This window comes from Pongo pygmaeus, chromosome 8 (genome assembly GCF_028885625.2).
Source record: "Pongo pygmaeus isolate AG05252 chromosome 8, NHGRI_mPonPyg2-v2.0_pri, whole genome shotgun sequence".
Classification (NCBI taxonomy): domain Eukaryota; kingdom Metazoa; phylum Chordata; class Mammalia; order Primates; family Hominidae; genus Pongo; species Pongo pygmaeus.
Window position 1 is genome coordinate 36,422,362 of NC_072381.2, and position 16,882 is coordinate 36,439,243.

The 16,882-nt window shown below is 41.8% G+C and overlaps 1 protein-coding gene across 9 annotated transcripts in view; it reads left to right on the top strand.

Annotated features, from left to right (window-relative positions):
- The window catches only part of CCNY (cyclin Y), a 305,685-nt gene that overhangs the window by 119,384 nt on the left and 169,419 nt on the right, over positions 1–16,882 (top strand). The window contains exon 1 of one of the 9 annotated variants that reach the window (XM_063669783.1): positions 15,944–16,079. The exons of the other annotated variants lie outside the window; for them this stretch is intronic. The gene's annotated coding sequence lies outside the window, so the exon portion shown is untranslated. Of the gene's footprint in view, positions 1–15,943; positions 16,080–16,882 lie in introns of those variants that run through there. 9 annotated transcript variants of the gene reach the window in all.

Sequence of the window (16,882 nt, forward strand, 5' to 3'; positions counted from 1 at the left end):
CCAAACTATTAAGGGCATGAACATTGTTTGGTTTCACTGATGGATTTGTTACCACATTTGCAAAGCTCCACACAGTTTAGGGAAGTTGTGGTCTTAGGAAAGACTTAAACAGCTGTTTTTGTAATCCCCGAGAACTTGCATTCTTGCTTTCAGAAGACACAGAAGAAATTCCAGTCAACTTTTTATGTGTAAGAGTCATGAGTATATAAATTAAGAGAATACATTCTTGGCTTAATATATCCTTTTTGAGAAAACTACTCCATTGAGGCTCTTCCCTATTTAAGTTTATCTTGCCTGAGATTATCATAGGATTTTTATTAGTGTGCTGAACCAGCCACTTAAGTGAGCTGAAGATACATACAAATTTGCAGTGGAAAATTTCTGAGATTAAGCCTAATAATATGCTGCTTAATGTTTCTTGTTCTGCACATTATCTAAATATATGTGAATATTTTGTAGATTGGACCTCATAAATTTTAATTTCTAATCAATATTTTTATTAGAGGTGACCAAATATCTTAATAAAGTGTATTTGAATGAAGACTCGTTTAACTCCAAATTTTGTAAACCACTTTTAAGAACATTTAAAAAGGCGACCTGTTTTTTCTCTGCATTAGAATTAATTACCTGGATGACTATTTAAATATTCAGGGATCAGATGGGAGGACATGCATTTTTTAGTAAGCCTTAAAGTTTGAGAATCACTGACTGCTTTAGTTCATACAGGCTTCACAGTAACCCCAGAGTTTCACGGTGAGGGTATGAGCTTGAGAGTACCCTCAAGCATATACATATGCATATACATATACAGTAAATTATTTGTTAGACATATCCATGTATCCCTCATCCATGATTTTTTTTTTTTTTCTTGAGACGGAGTCTCACATTGTTGCCCAGGCTGGAGTGCAGTGGCGCGATCTCGGCTCACTGCAAGCTCCGCCTCCCAGGTTCACTCCATTCTCCTGCCTCAGCCTCCGGAGTAGCTGGGACTACAGGTGCCTGCCACCACGCCCGGCTAATTTTTTGTATTTTTAGTAGAGACGGGGTTTCACCGTGTTAGCCAGGATGGTCTTGATCTCCTGACCTCATGATCCGCCCGCTTCGGCCTCCCAAAGTGTTGGGATTACAGGCGTGAGCCACCGCGCCCAGCTGTTCCTCATCCATATTCTTTTGGTGTTTATGTATACTTGCTCTGTGCCTGGAAACAGGCTAAGTATGAAGCCTAAATTGAACATTGTCATTATAAATTTAGCTAACTATAGACCTTGGATGATAATGACTAGGAATCTTCTCTGGCTCTGTTTTTATTGTGTGCAGTTATTCCAGAGACTGGCCAGGTAGTGTGAAGTATTTTCCCTATTACAACACTTTTCTTCCTTTGGTTAACTATCTGATCTTGGATAAAACTATTTTTTTTTTTTTTTTTTGAGATGGAGTCTCGCACTTTCGCCCAGGCTGGAGTGCAGTGGGGCCATCTTGGCTTGCTACAAGCTCCGCCTCCTGGGTTCATGCCATTCTCCTGCCTCAGCCTCCCAAGTAGCTGAGACTACAGGCGCCTGCCACCACGCCCGGCTAATTTTTTGTATTTTTAGTAGAGACGGGGTTTCACCGTGTTAGCCAGGATGGTCTCGATCTCCTGACCCAGTGATCCGTCCGCCTTGGCCTCCCAAAGTGCTGGGATTAGAGGCGTGAGCCACTGCACCTAGCCAGGATAAAACTCTTAAAACCTGTTCATTATTGATTGTCTGTTAGGTTATTTTACTTGCTGTTCTTTGAAATGGTTTTAAGAGGGCTGGATTTCTTTTCTTGACTTCTCCACGTAGCCTGTGTGTCCCTTCAAAGCAGGGACTATATGGATCATGTTGGTAGTACCACCGCCCAGCCCAGTGCTGGGATACAGAAGCAACGTGATACCTGTGTAGTGGCTGATGGATGAGAGGTGACCTGGACAGAGTATCAGCTGATACTTCTTTGTTATTTAACTTGGACTCTCAAGAGACCTCTCCTTCCTTTCTGTTTCAGTTGTGGCCACACTAGTTCCTGCCTTGGTTTACTGAGCCTGGATTAGTTGTCTTCCTTGCCTTTATCTCTTTGCTTTTAGGTCCGTCTTTCACAATCCTTCCAGACTAGTTGTCCATCCACACTCCTTTGAACAAGTCACTTTCCTTCTCAGTGACCTTCACTGATCTTCCCTTGTATGTGAGGTTCTCCATGATCTCACCTCCACCTGCCTTTCTAAATGTCTCATACTGACCTTTCCAACCAAGTCTGGCTGTTGGTGACAGGTGCTTTCGTCCTCCCTACAGTTTTAACGTGAGGCCTCAGCTTGGGAGGAGGACTGGGGCACAGTAGAGATGCTGTAACTGTTCCCATGGCATGGGAAGCTGGGGCACAGGGTGGAGGCCCTGGGCCATGTGGCATTTGTGTCTGTGAGACACGGGGAGAAGCGAAAACCAAGAAGGGTGGTCAGAGCTAGGGCAGGAACCAGAAGCAGCAGCCACAGAAGTCAGAGGAGGAAAGAACTTCAAGATAAAGAGGATGATCAGCAATTCTGAGTTCTTAAGCAAGTCCATGAAGACTGAGCAAGTTTCATTGCATTTGATGAGTGATTGATGGCAGTCTGGTGTGTTTCTGAAAGATTCCAATGGGGACAGAAGCTGAATTACTGACGTTCAAGGTTACAAAGGATGCAGCAACAAGGGCAGACCACTCCTGTGTGAGACTGGGGTGTGAAAAGGCAGGTACTGTGTTTTATATTTACATTTTCCTGCAACTGGCAGATGCATATGTGCTTTGAAGGCTCAGAGGATGAAGCCCAGGTTAGAGGGAGAGATTCAAAATAATGAAAGGAGTCACTCTGGAGAAGGAGGGAAAGAATGGGGGAACTCCAGGGGTCCCATTCACCCTGACAGTGAGGAAGGAGAGGAGGGGACAGCAGGGAGGAGTGGCTGCATTCAGGTGGCTTCATTTTTTTCTGTCGATTAGGAGAGGAATTTCATGCGTTAGCAGTGCGCATGGGCCAGCCTGAATTGTTTCTGCAAAGATTACTCTTCCTAAAGTCAGTCTTCTGTGGTCTTAGTCCTGTGAATCCTTAGACGATTCACTCTGAGTCCCTGGGATCAGCCTTGGGCCTTCCAGGGTGTGCGGAGGTCATGCATGAAGTGTGGCTCAGCTCTGGTCTTTCTCTCACTCTTGGCCCTCTCAGACTCTCTGTTCCACTTGTCATTCTCTGAGCACTCCCTACATTGTTTCCCGATTACGTGCCTTTGCTCACTCTGTCTTGTACTTTTGCTGGACATCAGCCCTTCCTGCCCCACCTTCCTCCTTTGTGTCTGTTCTGTGTCAGTTAACTGTGTATCCCATTTCATAGAGAACTACTACTTACAGTTGTGTTCATTTTTATTTATTTATTTATTTTGAGACGGAGTTTCGCTCTTGCTGCCCAGGCTAGAGTACAATGGCGCGATCTCAGCTCACTGCAACCTCCACCTCCTGGGTTCAAGCGATTGTCCTGCCTCAGCCTCCCAAGTAGCTGGCATTACAGGCGCCTGCCACCACACCTGGCTAATTTTTGTATTTTTGTAGAGACAGGGTTTCATCATGTTGGCCAGGTTGGTCTCAAACTCCTGACTTCAGGTTATCCACCTGCCTCAGCCTCCCAAAGTGCTGGGATTATAGGTGTGAGGCACCATGCCTGGCCAGTTGTGGTTATTTTATTCATGCTCTTATTTTCTCTGCTAGATTGTAAACTGAAAGGATTTTAAAATCCAGGGATAATTTTAAATGTAATAAAATGTAGTAAGAAAACTTAATGAAGTATCAGAAGACAAGCCTGAGTCAGGCAAACTTGAGTTTGAATCCTGGCCCTGCTTCTTCCTGGTGCGGTTTTGGGTGATTGCATCCTGTCTCTCTATTCACTTAATTAATTTACAGAGTGGGGATAATGAAACCTACTTCTTAGGGCTGTTAGGAGAATAAATGAGACAAAGCCTGTAAAGCATTTGACCTAGGCCTGACTCCATTGTAGGTGCTTAGTAGACCATGCTGCAGCTGTCAGCAGTGGATTCCTTGCCACCCAGCAGTGTTGGGTTGAGCACCTGGATGGATGGTGAGTGGTGGAGGAGTGTGCTCACCTCCCACCCCACTTATGTTGAGGGCAAGGATGGTGTACTTTACTTTGTATTTCTAACATGGGTCTATATATATAGTAAAGAGGAACGGCATACCTCTTATAACTGGGTCCACTTATACATGGATTTTCTTATGCCTCTGCTCCCCTGGAGATAGCAAAACCAACCCCTCTTCTTCCTCATCTGCCTTCAACCTGAGGATGCCTAGGATGAAGACCTTTATAATGATCCACTTTCACTTAATGAATAGTAAATCTATTTTCCCTTCCTTATGATTTTTCTTAATAGCAGTTTCTTTTCAGTAGCTTACTTTGTTGTATGAATATAGTATATACATATACAAAATATGTATTAATTGACTGTGTTATAGGTAAGGGTTGTAGTCAACAGTCAGCTATTAGTTAAGTTTTTGGGGAGTCAAAAGTTACACATAGATTTTCAACTCCATGAAGGGGTTGTTTCTCCTAACCCCTGAGTTGTTCAAAGGTCAGCTGTATTAACTTGTTTTCTAAAGTGCCCCATACAAATAACTTTTTTCATGTTAATTGCATAGAAGGAAGTATCATTTTGTACAGTTTTTTGAAAATTGGGAACTGGTTGGAAATGACACATAATAAGGTGTTCACAACATTTATAGCAAGAGGTGCAGCTTATAGCGTGTTCCCAATTAAAGCCCCTTTGCATTGTTTTTGCCCACAGAACTCTGGACATATTGAATGATTTATATTTTTGGCCCTTTCCTTTGTAGAACAAATGGTGAGGCCTAGAAGTTTCAGTGCAACAGTTGTGTGAAGTGTACATATTATATAGTTTAGCCAGAGATGGAATGATACCATGGGGTTAATTTTTTTTATTATTTTAATGCATTTGACATTGTTTCCAGGTAGCCAATCCTTCCAGTTTCTCAGTAGGAACACAGATGTCTCCTCATAGGAAACAGGAAAAGAAGCTTGCTCTTGGAGAACTTGACAAACCAATATAAATGTTTCGTCAGAGTGTCCTATTGATCTCCACGGCCAGTCACAGGGGTTTTATCTCTCATCTTGTGATAAATGAGTACATATTAATTTTTAGTGCTGTAAAATGTGTCTTATTTGTTGTAGAGACTAGGGACAAATGACACTTTCAACCAATATATTGTATGGAGATGTTTTGCAGTTGCAGGTGGGATATGGTTTCCTCATTGAGCCAGTTAAAAGTATTCCATTGAATGGTGATGCAACTGTGGTCTTTGTGAACTGTTCTTGGTTTGTCAAGTGTGTCCATGTTTATGAATATAAACTCTGAATCATTTTGTATTTATAGCATACTAGAGATTCTAATATACGTGTCTCTGAAAAGTAGGTAAATATGTTAAAGATAGTGAGAAAAAAAGGGGATGGAAAATGAACTAATTGTCCATGGAAGAAATTTTGGATTGTTAAAATGAGGATGCAGAGAAGACAGAGGCAAATTGTCAACACTTGTCACTAAGTGATACTATGCAGCTTCTCGGATGCTTGTCATTTGATGGAAAAAAGCGTTCTCAGACTGTAAGAAAGGAAGTTGACCATCTCAAGGGAAAAGAGTGTGGCCAGGTCAGGGCCTCTGTCTTATGAAATGAGTTGGGGTATGAGACTAGGGAGGGGGCGATTCTTTAAAGTACATTTTTTTTTAAAGAAGGACTTATACTGTGTTAATTTTCTATTGATGCCGTAACAAATTACCACAGAATTGGTGGCATAAACAACACACATTTATTATTGTATAGTGCTGTAGGTTGGAGGTCTGACACAGGACTCAGTGGGCAGAAATCAGGCTTTGAGTAGGCTGTGTTTGCTGTTGTGGGGTCTAGGGGAGAATCTATTTTCTTGCCTTTTCCTTGCTTCTAGAAGTTGCTCACATTCCTTGGCTTCAGGCCCTTCCTCCATCTTTAAAGCCAGCAGTAGTAGATGGAGTTCTCACATCTTCTCTCTCTAGCTCTCCTGCCTCCCTTTTTAGGATCCTTGTGATTATGTTGGGTCCACCTGGAAAATCTGGGCTCATCTCTCTACCTTGAAGCCAGCAGATCAGCAGCTTTAATTCCATCTGCAGCCTTAATTCCCATTTGCTATATGAAGTAATGTATTCACAGGTTATGGGGAAATGTTCTAAGTATTGAGTCATCTTGTTTGAATTTTGTAGGGTACTGAAGTTCAAGAAAACTGTTCTCTCCAGAAGTCACCAGAGGCTTGCTTTCAGTATAGGGAAGTCTTAGTTTTTGCTGCCTCACAGATGTAATAAATATTGCAAACCTCACTCACAAAGGGTCTACCCTTGGGATTCTGGAGCAGCACAAAACCTACAAGGAGTTGAGAGAAATTGTGTCTATAGGTGAAGCAGGTTCTTAGCATCAGGAAGGGAGAGGAGGTGAAGGCGTGATGACCTGACAGGTGTGTGGAAGGAGCTCAGCAGAAGGAAGAGGAAGAGAAGACACAGTGAGGTGAGAAGTAAAAAAGGGTGAGAATAGAGTGGTGGGCATTGTGGCTTGAGAGCCCCAGGCACCAGTGGAAGACACCGAAAGGAGGACTGCTCATACCTGGAGTGGGCTGGGTGCAGTAAAGCCATTCCCTGTACTGTGCCTTGGAAGCTCTGAGGGGTCGTGGCTCAGATATTCTGTCTCTAAGCCTGAGCTCCTGTAGCACATGATGACCTCATACGGAAGGAGACTTTTATCTCAGCATCCCTCAACCTGGCACAGCAGTTATTAAACTTTTTGGTCACAGGACACCATGTATAGCGTTAAAAATTATTGAAACTCTCATACATTGCTGGTATAAAATGGTGCAGCCACTGAGGAAAACAGTTTGATAGTTCGTCAAAAAGTTAAACATGAAGTTACCTTATGACCCAGCAGTGCCACTCTTAGGTGTATGCCGAAGATAACTGAAAACATGTTTATACAAAAATGTATACACAAATGTACACAGCATTATTTGTGATAGCCAAAAGGTGAAGACAACTCAAATGTCCATCAATGGATGAATGGATAAACAAAATGTGGTATATCCATACAATGGGATACAGGTTGAGCATCCCTAATTTGAAAATCCCAAATCAGAAATGCTCCAAAATCTGAAACTTTGAGTGCCAACATGATGCTCAAAGGAGACGCTCATTGGAGCGTTTCAGATTTTGGATTTTTGTATTAGGGATGGCCAGCTGATAAGCATATAATGCACATGTTCCCAAATCTGAAAAAGCCTTTAATCCAGAACATTCCTGGTCCTAAGCATTTCAGATGAGGAATGCTCAGCCTGTATTATTTAGCCATTAAAAGGAGGGAAGTAGTGATACCTGATACAACATGGGTGAACCTTTAAAACATTATGGTAGGTGAAAGAAGCCAGCCATAAAAAGCCACATATATTACGATTTCACTTATATGAAGTGTCCAGAACAGGGAAATCTAATAGAGACAGGAAGTAGGTTAGTAGTTGCCAGAGATGGGTGGAGAAGAGGATGGGAGTGACTGTTGAAGGGTTTGGGGTTTCTTTTTAGGGTGATGAAAATGTTTTGGAATTACATAGCAGTGATGATTGTACAACTTTGTGAATGTACTAAAAACCACTGAATTGTAAAGTTAGGCACCACATAATGATGTTTTGGTCAAGGATTGACTGCATATGCAATGGTGGTCCCATAAGATTATAATGGAACTGAAAAATTCCTATCGCCGAGTGTTGCCGTAATGTCATAGTATAATTACTTTTTTAAAAAAATATATATTTAGTGTAGCCTAAGTGTACAGTGTTTATACAGTTGACAGTAGTGTACAGTAATGTCCTCAGCCTTCACATTCACTCAGCACTCACTTGCTGACTGACCTAGAGCAACTTGCAGTCCTGCAAGCTCCATGCATGATTGGTACCCTATGCAGGTGTACCATTTTTAATCTTTTATACCATATGTTTACTGTACCTTTTCTGCGTTTAGATGCACAAGTACTTAGCATTGTGTTATGATTGCCTATAATATTCAGGGGATTAACATGTTGTACAGATTTGTAGCCTACGAACAACAGCCTGTCCCATATAACCAAGTGTGAAGTAGGCTATGACTATGTTTGTGTAAGTACACTCTGTGATGTTTGCACAGCAACAAAATTACCTAACAATACATTTCTCAGAACATATCCTTGTCATTAAGCAAGCATGACTGTACATATTTAAGTGGTGAATTTGATGTCGTGAATTACATCTCAATAACGGAAACTGTAGAGAAGAATTATGTCTGTAGATATTTATCATATTAGAAATTAAAACTTGTAATTAAAATATACTAATTTTAAAAATAACATTATAATGTAACCATTATATGTTAACATACATTTTTTATTTTAAAAAATCTTCAAAACAAAAAATTAAGTGAGAACAGTAGCATTACCTTATATTTCTATTATATCTTTAATGTCTGGTTAGTAGGAGGCAGCAAGAACATCATATGTGCTTCTGTGTCAGTCTTTTGTGCTATGTTGCTTTATGAAAGTATGTGAAGAAAATTCAGCCTTACACAGATGTGATTGGAAAAGAAAGAAGTATTGTTTTATGGACTTTTAAGATAACATGGATATTCTTTGACACTACCTCAAAATGTGACAAATGGTAATGTATTAAAGGTTAGTTAGTTGCACTGTGGAATCTGAAATCATTTATATTAAAGTTTATTGATCTGTCTTGTACTTTAAATGGACCTTTTACCACATGCAAGATTTTGTGTCATCATGCTTTGTCATTTGGAAAAGTATTGGTTCTCTAAGTTATGCAGATCTTCCAAATATTGACTCATTTCATTATTCTGTCTAAAATCACATTTGCTAATATCATCCCTGACCTCCTCAGAAGTCTTAATTATTGGGAAGCTTTCAAGCTCATGGTGGTAGATATGAGTTTTCCAGAATTCTGACTTCTGTGTGATGAGAGCCTGTGTCTTTTTGGTTGGCTTCAGCAGGTGTGATCTTGACTATTTTACAATATAAAAGAAAAAAGGATTTTTTGGGAGAATTTGTGAGAATAGAGTGCTGGTGCTAAGTTGTCTATATGGGTGACTTCCTAGAAGAGGTTATCGGAGCCCTCGGTGGTTGCTTTTTTGGCTAGGGTGGGCTGTATGTGTGTTGAGAAAAGTTAGGAGGGTTTTTCTGTTTGAGCACGGAGCTAGAAGGACAGTAGAAGAGCAGAGCTGAGTGCTGGGCGAGGGAGATGGAGCCCGGGATGTGCTGGGGGAGTTAGAATACGTGTGGGTCAGGATGGCTTGCAGAGTGCTGTTCCACATCCTGCCCCGTTCGATCCTTACCATGATATTACTAGTTAGGCACAGAGGGTGTACTGTTACACTTCTTTAGTGGGTGAGGGAAATGAGACCCAGAAATGGCAGTGGAATTGTCTAGAGTCATCTGGTTAGTTAGGGGTGGAATGGGTGCCTGTCCTGAGCCTCTGCTTCCTAACTTATGCTGGTTTGTTTGCAACTGCGCTAGGCTTGCTTTATTGGTGAGAAGCTGAGACAGAGGTTTCTCATGGCCAGAGTCAAGGGAGATGTTGGTGGAGTTGATGCACCAACGCATTTTTGGATTAAGGTTGAAAGGAGTATGCAGGGTCTTTTACTTTGGGAAATGCTGTTGCCACTGTACAGAGGTGGGATGGACCCACACAAAGTTTGGTTCACGTGTCAGCCTGATGAGACCTCACGATGTACTGAGAGAGTAAGAAAAGGTTAATTATTCACATAGTAAAGCTTTTGGGGGAGAGCAGGGAGGCTCTCGGCTCCAAAAGTGTCTTGAGAGAGCAGGGAAAGGAGACTGGCTTGGCTTTTACATGATTAGGGGTTGGGGCTGGTCGAGGGCTTCCTTCCCTGCCCCCCTGGACCTGGATGGTTTGAACTTCCTGCAAGTGCCAAAGGAGGGGGCCCCAGGCTTTCTTATCAGCTTGCCCAGATGGGGGCAGAAGGGGAAGGTGGGGAGTGGTGAGGCCTGAAAACAGCAGTCAGATGTCAGAAATGGAGCCAGACTCTGTATTACAGGAAATGACATCTTTTCTCAACGGATCTAGCAAGTAGCAATTTGATTCTAAATTCAAGACTTAGAACCAGCGAGGGAAGTGATTGAGTGAGCTACTGGCAGAACTTGTTGACTTAGCTGAAGTCTGCATGATCACAGCTCTGCATGTCCTGGAACTCCACATTTCCTCCTGGTGACGAAGTGATGTGTTTCAGCTGATTTAGAATGTTGGCCTATTGGGAACAAAGCGAAGCTTGTGGGAAAAGAAGATAACGTGGTGCAGGAAGGCCCTGAATGCAGGGTTGTTGCTTTCTTTTACTGAGAATTCTCTCTTGCTTGCCTTTGCCTTTATCCGCCCCCTACCCCTTCTTTCCTTTTACCCTGAGAGTTGTTGGGAGGAAACTTAGCTGGGCCAACAGATGATGGAGCCGTCTATTAGAGGCTTTGAAATCCCATTTTACCACACAAGGAGGAGAAACATAGTCGTCATCTCCAGGAATTTTAGTACTCATCAGTCCCAGGCTGTCATATGAAGCATTCCACACAGCGCAGTAAAAAAATGTGAACTAGTCAACGGTTTGTATGGGAGGACTACTTTGTGATTCGAACGTTTGGACTTGGAACACTGTCCCAGATATTGGTTAGGTTACACTTGGAAGATGTTGTTTTGGAAGCGAGTAGGACTTGAACTCCAACAGATACTGGGTTAAGGAGGCTGCCAGGTACCAGTCTTAGATCCCTGAGGGCTTGGATCTGGAAGTGCTGCTCCCATTTTGGTTTGTATTTTGTAATGAATGCTTGGAGTCAGCTCAGGGTCCAATCATTGAAGCATTTATGTGTGAAACATTGATTATGCAGTGATTACTTGAGGTGACTGGTGGTCACAGCTTATTTCTCTAATGTCTTTCCCTTTCTCTCCTGATTTCCACCTGGGAATCCTCTCCTTCCAGTGTGGAATATATCAGAGAGTTTTAAAGCCCAAAGAGACCTTGGAGGTGATTATTTCTCGTATGTGTTGTATTTAAGGAACCTGATAATAACTAACTTCAAACATTTATTTCAAAAAGTTTCAAAACTATACAGAATTAAAAATAATAGTACGATGAGTCTCTGTATTTCACCCAGATTTTGTAATTTTAAGATATTGCCCAGGTACAACTATCACATATAGAGCACTTCACATGCTTTACTTTTATCACCTCCCAATAGCCTCTTGGAGGTAGATACAAACATATTTCCTCTCTTGAAGATAAGAAAACTGACAGGCCCAGAGAGATTAAGAACCTTGCCTGGGGTCTCCCAGTCCGCAGCCAGCCGCCTGTGACTTCACCCTCTCTGCCGCACTGCCTGGAGAAGTTTTAAAGTTTGCGTGACATACACGGTCAGCTGAGGTCAGGTTGGAAGTGGAACCAAGAGATCTCACTCCTTCATTGTTTCTTTCATTGTGATTTTCTGTGGCTTTTCTCTTTCCTTTATTCTTTTGATTCTTTTGCAACTGACTTTCTGGGCTTGAAGCGTCTGAGTACCATTTTAACTCTGATAGGCAGACAGCGGCATCCCAAGGCTGGGGTGGTGAGAGTGGTCTGCTCCAGTGCTGGTGATGAGGGGTGCCTTGTCTGTGGACGATTTAATAACAGTAATAAAAGCATCCAGAAGTCTGCCTGTAAAGTCTAAATGTCTAGAATTTTGCCTGCAGTTCTAAACAATGTCGGTAATATTCTTTCCCCCAAAATCTTTTGTTGGTGTTATAAATAATTGCTTTATTGAGTTTTAATAATATATATGTAAGCTTCAAATGAGTACTTCTTGAGTACTTAGCCTTCAATAGATACTGTAGGCCGAGTGCCATGGCTCATGCCTGTAATCCCAGCACTTTGGGAGGCTGAGGCGGGTGGATCACCTGAGGTCAGGAGTTTGAGACCAGCCTGGCCAACATGGTGAAACCCCGTCTCTACTAAAAATACAAAAAATTAGCTAGCTGGATGTGGTGGCGCGTGCCTGTAATCCCAGCTACTGGAGGGGGTGGGCTGAGACAGGAGAATTGCTTGAACCCGGGAGGTGGAGGTTGCGGTGAGCTGAGATCGTGCCATTGCACTCCAGCCTGGGTGACAGAGTGAGACTCCATCTCAAAAAAAAAAAAAAAAAGAAATACTGTATGCAACATGGAGGTTAAATCTGACACTCCTGGTTATATAGTTAGCCCTAAACACATGGGGATTCAGCTGCTTGCATTCATTTCCAGAGTAACTTCTTAAGACTTTAGAATTGTTCAGAAAGCTTGCTTAGGACAGTCTTGTGTATTTAACTCTGTAGTATTGCATGTATCTGTTTTTAAACCATAGATTTGAAATAAATGATAGTGTTACTGATGACTATATTTGTCACTCTGTGTGATCACTTGGAGTTTTTGTCCAAGAGTCCTTAAAAATTACAACAGTGAAACAGAATGCAAACCATGAGGTGTAATATTTTTGCTTGGTAAGTGCAAAAATAATATCTGTAAAATTAAAATTTATCACATTTAAGACAGTTGTTTTAAAACTAAAGAACAAATCAAGAAAATAATAGTTACTTATTTTTACGTAACTCTTACTGAAAATAATTTTTTTCATACATGGAGGGTGTGTTAAAAAATGATCCTTCCTGGGTGTCTAATGTGTTAGATATGCCGTTGTAGGCGAAGGCTTTTTCTGTGATTCGTTTTTAAGTGAGGAGATTGAGAATCTCTCATATGTGCAACTGGAACCGTTAGGATAGGAAGAAAGTTACACAGGGCATTACTTGTATTGAAGGATTACTCTGTGTCAGAAATTGCTGGCACTTGGTACAGCTTTATCTCACTTTGATATTTGTCAAGCTTCAGGCCTGTCTGCAGTGCTGACAGACTGTGTGTGTGACAGAAGCAAGAGCTCCTGCCGGCTCCTTTGCTTGGAGCATGCAAAGGGGGCTTGATGCCTTCTCTTGGGAGGGGGCCGTGGCGCCTTTGCAGTGGTAAGACCTCAGCCAGAACCCTGGCTTCTCGACTCTCATCTCCAGCATCACTTAGAACAGTGCTTCTCCGTTGATTTTGCCCCCAGGGCACATTTGGCAAGGTTTGGAGACATTTTAGTTATCACCACTGGACGGGGGCTGCTATTAGCATCTTGTGGGTAAAGACATGACTCCTGCTAACTGTCCTGTGGTACACAGGACAGCCCCTCTACCCCTCCAGTAAAGAATTACCGGGCCCAGTTGTCCAGTAGTGCTGAGCTTGAGACGCTGACTTAGGGCAAGTTACTTAAACTTGCATGGCTGGCTTCTTCATTTCCTCAAAATGGGAAAAATAAAGGCAGTACTTTTCTCATAAGGTTGTTGTGAAAACTATGGGAGACAGTACATTTAAGAACTCAGTAATTATAATTGTTGTTATTATTATGGTTAACTTAGTGAAAATAAAATCCAAAAGGTAAAAAAAAAAACTGCTGCTGTGATATACTCATGACCAGTAGAGACTCAACCATACTACACTCTTTGTACCCTTAGTACTACACAGTTGACCCTGAACACCTTGGGTCTGAGCCACATTAGTCCACTTATATGTGGATTGTTTTCAATTGAACATGGATCGAAAACGCAATATTTCAGGATGCAAAACCTGCATGACCAAGAACTGCCTTTTTCTGTATCTGTGGGTTCTACAGCTCTGACTGTGAGACTTGAGCATGCACAGATTTTGGTGTTTGTCCAAATACCAGTCGCCTGCAGATGACCCAGGGGTGACTGTAAATGGATAACAATGCTTAGAATAATGACCTTGAATCAATATTCAGCGTATGAAACTTAGTAAAGTAGGAATTGAACTAGAAACTTTTAGAAACATTTTCTTTTTTTTTTTTTTTTTTTAAGATGGTGTTTTGCTCTGTTGCCCAGGCTGGAGTGCAGTGGCACAATCTCGGCTCACTGCAACCTTTGCCTCCGAGGTTCAAGCAATTCTCCTGCCTCGGCCTCCCGAGTAGCTGAGATTACAGGCATCTGCCACCACGTTCAGCTAATTTTTGTATTTTTAGTAGAGACAGAATTTCACCATATTGGCCAGGCTGGTCTCAAACTCCTGACTGCAGGTGATCTGCCTGCCTTGGCCTCCCAAAGTGTTGGGATTACAGGCATGAGCCCTCGTGCCTGGCCTGAAACATTTTCAAAAGAAGAAAGTATTTCTGGCCAAATGTTAGCTTGTCAATATTTTCTCAACTGTTCTGATCGTGTCACCTCATGTACCTGTTAAGCTACCCGACCCCTCCCTTAAAGTTTTTGATAAAGGGATCGGGGAATCTTGTTTTAACATAATAGTCCTAGATGATTTTTAAGATCAAGCTAGATTGGGGACAGTTCTTTTAGGTAGAAAAAAGATTTATCAACTAAGATTGGGAAAAACCTGGCTTAGAGTAAAGCAGGTTTCTTTCCTGCACTACTCTAAGCACTTTATATGGTAAATGGTAAATTGTATTATGCATTGTGGGGAATGAGAGTAAGAATATATATATATTAAGTAACATTTCCTAAACTTAACTATGAAATATTCTGTTAAACACATTTTCTGATGATGTTTCACAGACAGCACACTGGGAAACAATTACCACTCCCTCACCATAAATTCTGATTAAAGGAGAGTTTCCTTCCCCTTCACATTTTAGCAGAATAGCTATGTAAACCCAAAAGTATTTGAGACAGGTCGCAATCAGTTTAGAAGTTTATTTTGCTAAGATTAAGGACAATGACGGGGATTAAAAAAATATGAGATCACACAAGCAGTTTATAGTCTGTGCTTTTCTCCAAAGATGATTTTGAGGGCATCAGTATTTCAAGGGGAAAGAGGGTAGGGTATTACTGAATCCACATGTTGCAAGAGAAAAGGAGCAGGTAGGGAAATAGTCAGTTACGTATTCCTCTGGAACTCAGTAAATCAACACTTTACCTAGATAAGGTGAACGTAGAGTAGCTACCTGTGGAGATACTTAACGTTTTATCGGTAGCTATCTATATAGGAGCAAAAGGAAAGGCAGCATCTTGCATGACTCAGCTTTCAGCTTAATATTTCTCCTTTTGACATAGTAAATTGGAGTCCCAAGTTTTTGTTTTCCTTTCACAGCTACTTGGCTTTCGAGTGGCCCTGCAGTGGAGGGGCGGCGGGGTGGGTACACATCAGGACTCACATAGGGTGAGTCCATCTGGGTCTACACACTTGTGTGGAGATGACTCCAGGCCAGTCCTGGGCACATAGTTTGCCTGTCCTTCTGCCCCAGGGACAAGGTGCCCCTGGGACCCTTTCAGTTTAGGTTTGTGGGAAGAGCTTTCCTCAAAAAGTGCTTCCGTGGGCTTCTGAGGCAGCAGGCCTGCCCTCTGAGAATTCTGTTGGCTCCTCAATTGATGCCTTGGTGGGGTTATCTAATTTCTGCCATAGGTCCACACCCACGTTTGCCTCAGGAAGTTCCTGCCAGTGCTCAGGTGACTGATGCGTTCCTTTTGGGCACCACTTCAGCTAAAGGCCGTCATCTCTAGGAACTCAGATTAATGCACAGTGTCAAATCTACAGCCTTTGTTCCCACCATATGGATTGAGCTTATCTGTATTTTATAGTGAGTGTGGCAGAAAGATAGTAGCAGAGATCCAGGTACATAACAGCTATCAGCGGATTGAGAATCGATAGTGGCTTATAATCTGGTTACTTGTATCTTTCATTATTGTAATTTGATACTATTAAATCTCAAGTATAGCAATATGTGAATTCAAATTATCATACTCTTATTGTTTATCCTTTTTAGCCCTAATTTGCAGAAGGTGATTAGCCCAGAGCAGGGATATGCGAGTGGTCTCCCTCCCCGTTTGCCAGCAATAAAGGATTGTTTGTACATCATTTGTATTTCCGACTTCTGTGGTACTCCTGTACTGAATGGGTGATTCAGGTAAATGAAGTTAGTTCAATGATTGTGATCCCTGTGTGACCACTTTAGTTTTTATTTGTGTTTAAAATTAAAAGCTAAACTTGAGGCATAGTATCATTTGGTACCTGCAAATTTTAATTAACACATGGAATACTTTGTCCACAGTTTTCCAAAGTGGTTATGCCACTGTACACTCCCAGCAGCAAAGGTGAGAATATACCAGTTGCCCCATATTCTTACCAATACCTGATATTTCTTTAAAACACGTGAAATTGAGTTTCACTGTGATCTTCCTAATAATAGATAAGAAAGTTTTAAAACCCAGTTGCACTTTGCAGTGTGCGTCATCAGAACCATCCAGTCTTGGGGTGCCTTCCATAAATGAGAACTTTGTGATCTCCTCTTCCATGAATGAGATATTTAGTTATTTTGGTGAGGAGTGATACTGGCCTTTTGCTCAGCCTCTTGAAAGAGAAAAGGTCAGCATCATCTTAGGGATTTCATTGAGCACAAAAACAGAATTTACCATAAGCATGTGTGAGCTCTGAATGTCACTACATATCTGTCCTCATGCTTCTCATGTTTTAAGTGTCTTGCTCCTTTGTCTTTCTGTTTTGTTTTTTGTTTTTTTTTCCCAGCCATCTGATTGAAATGGGAAACAGAGGGATAGGAATAGGGTGCGCTTTTGGACCTCTGGATATGTAATTCCGTTAGATTTAGCCAAAAATTTGTGTCACGTTTCTGTAGAAGAGAGCTAGTGACCTGGGGATGCTTAACTTGGGGCCGGCTTGTTGAGAAGTCATACATTACATTCTGTGAATTTA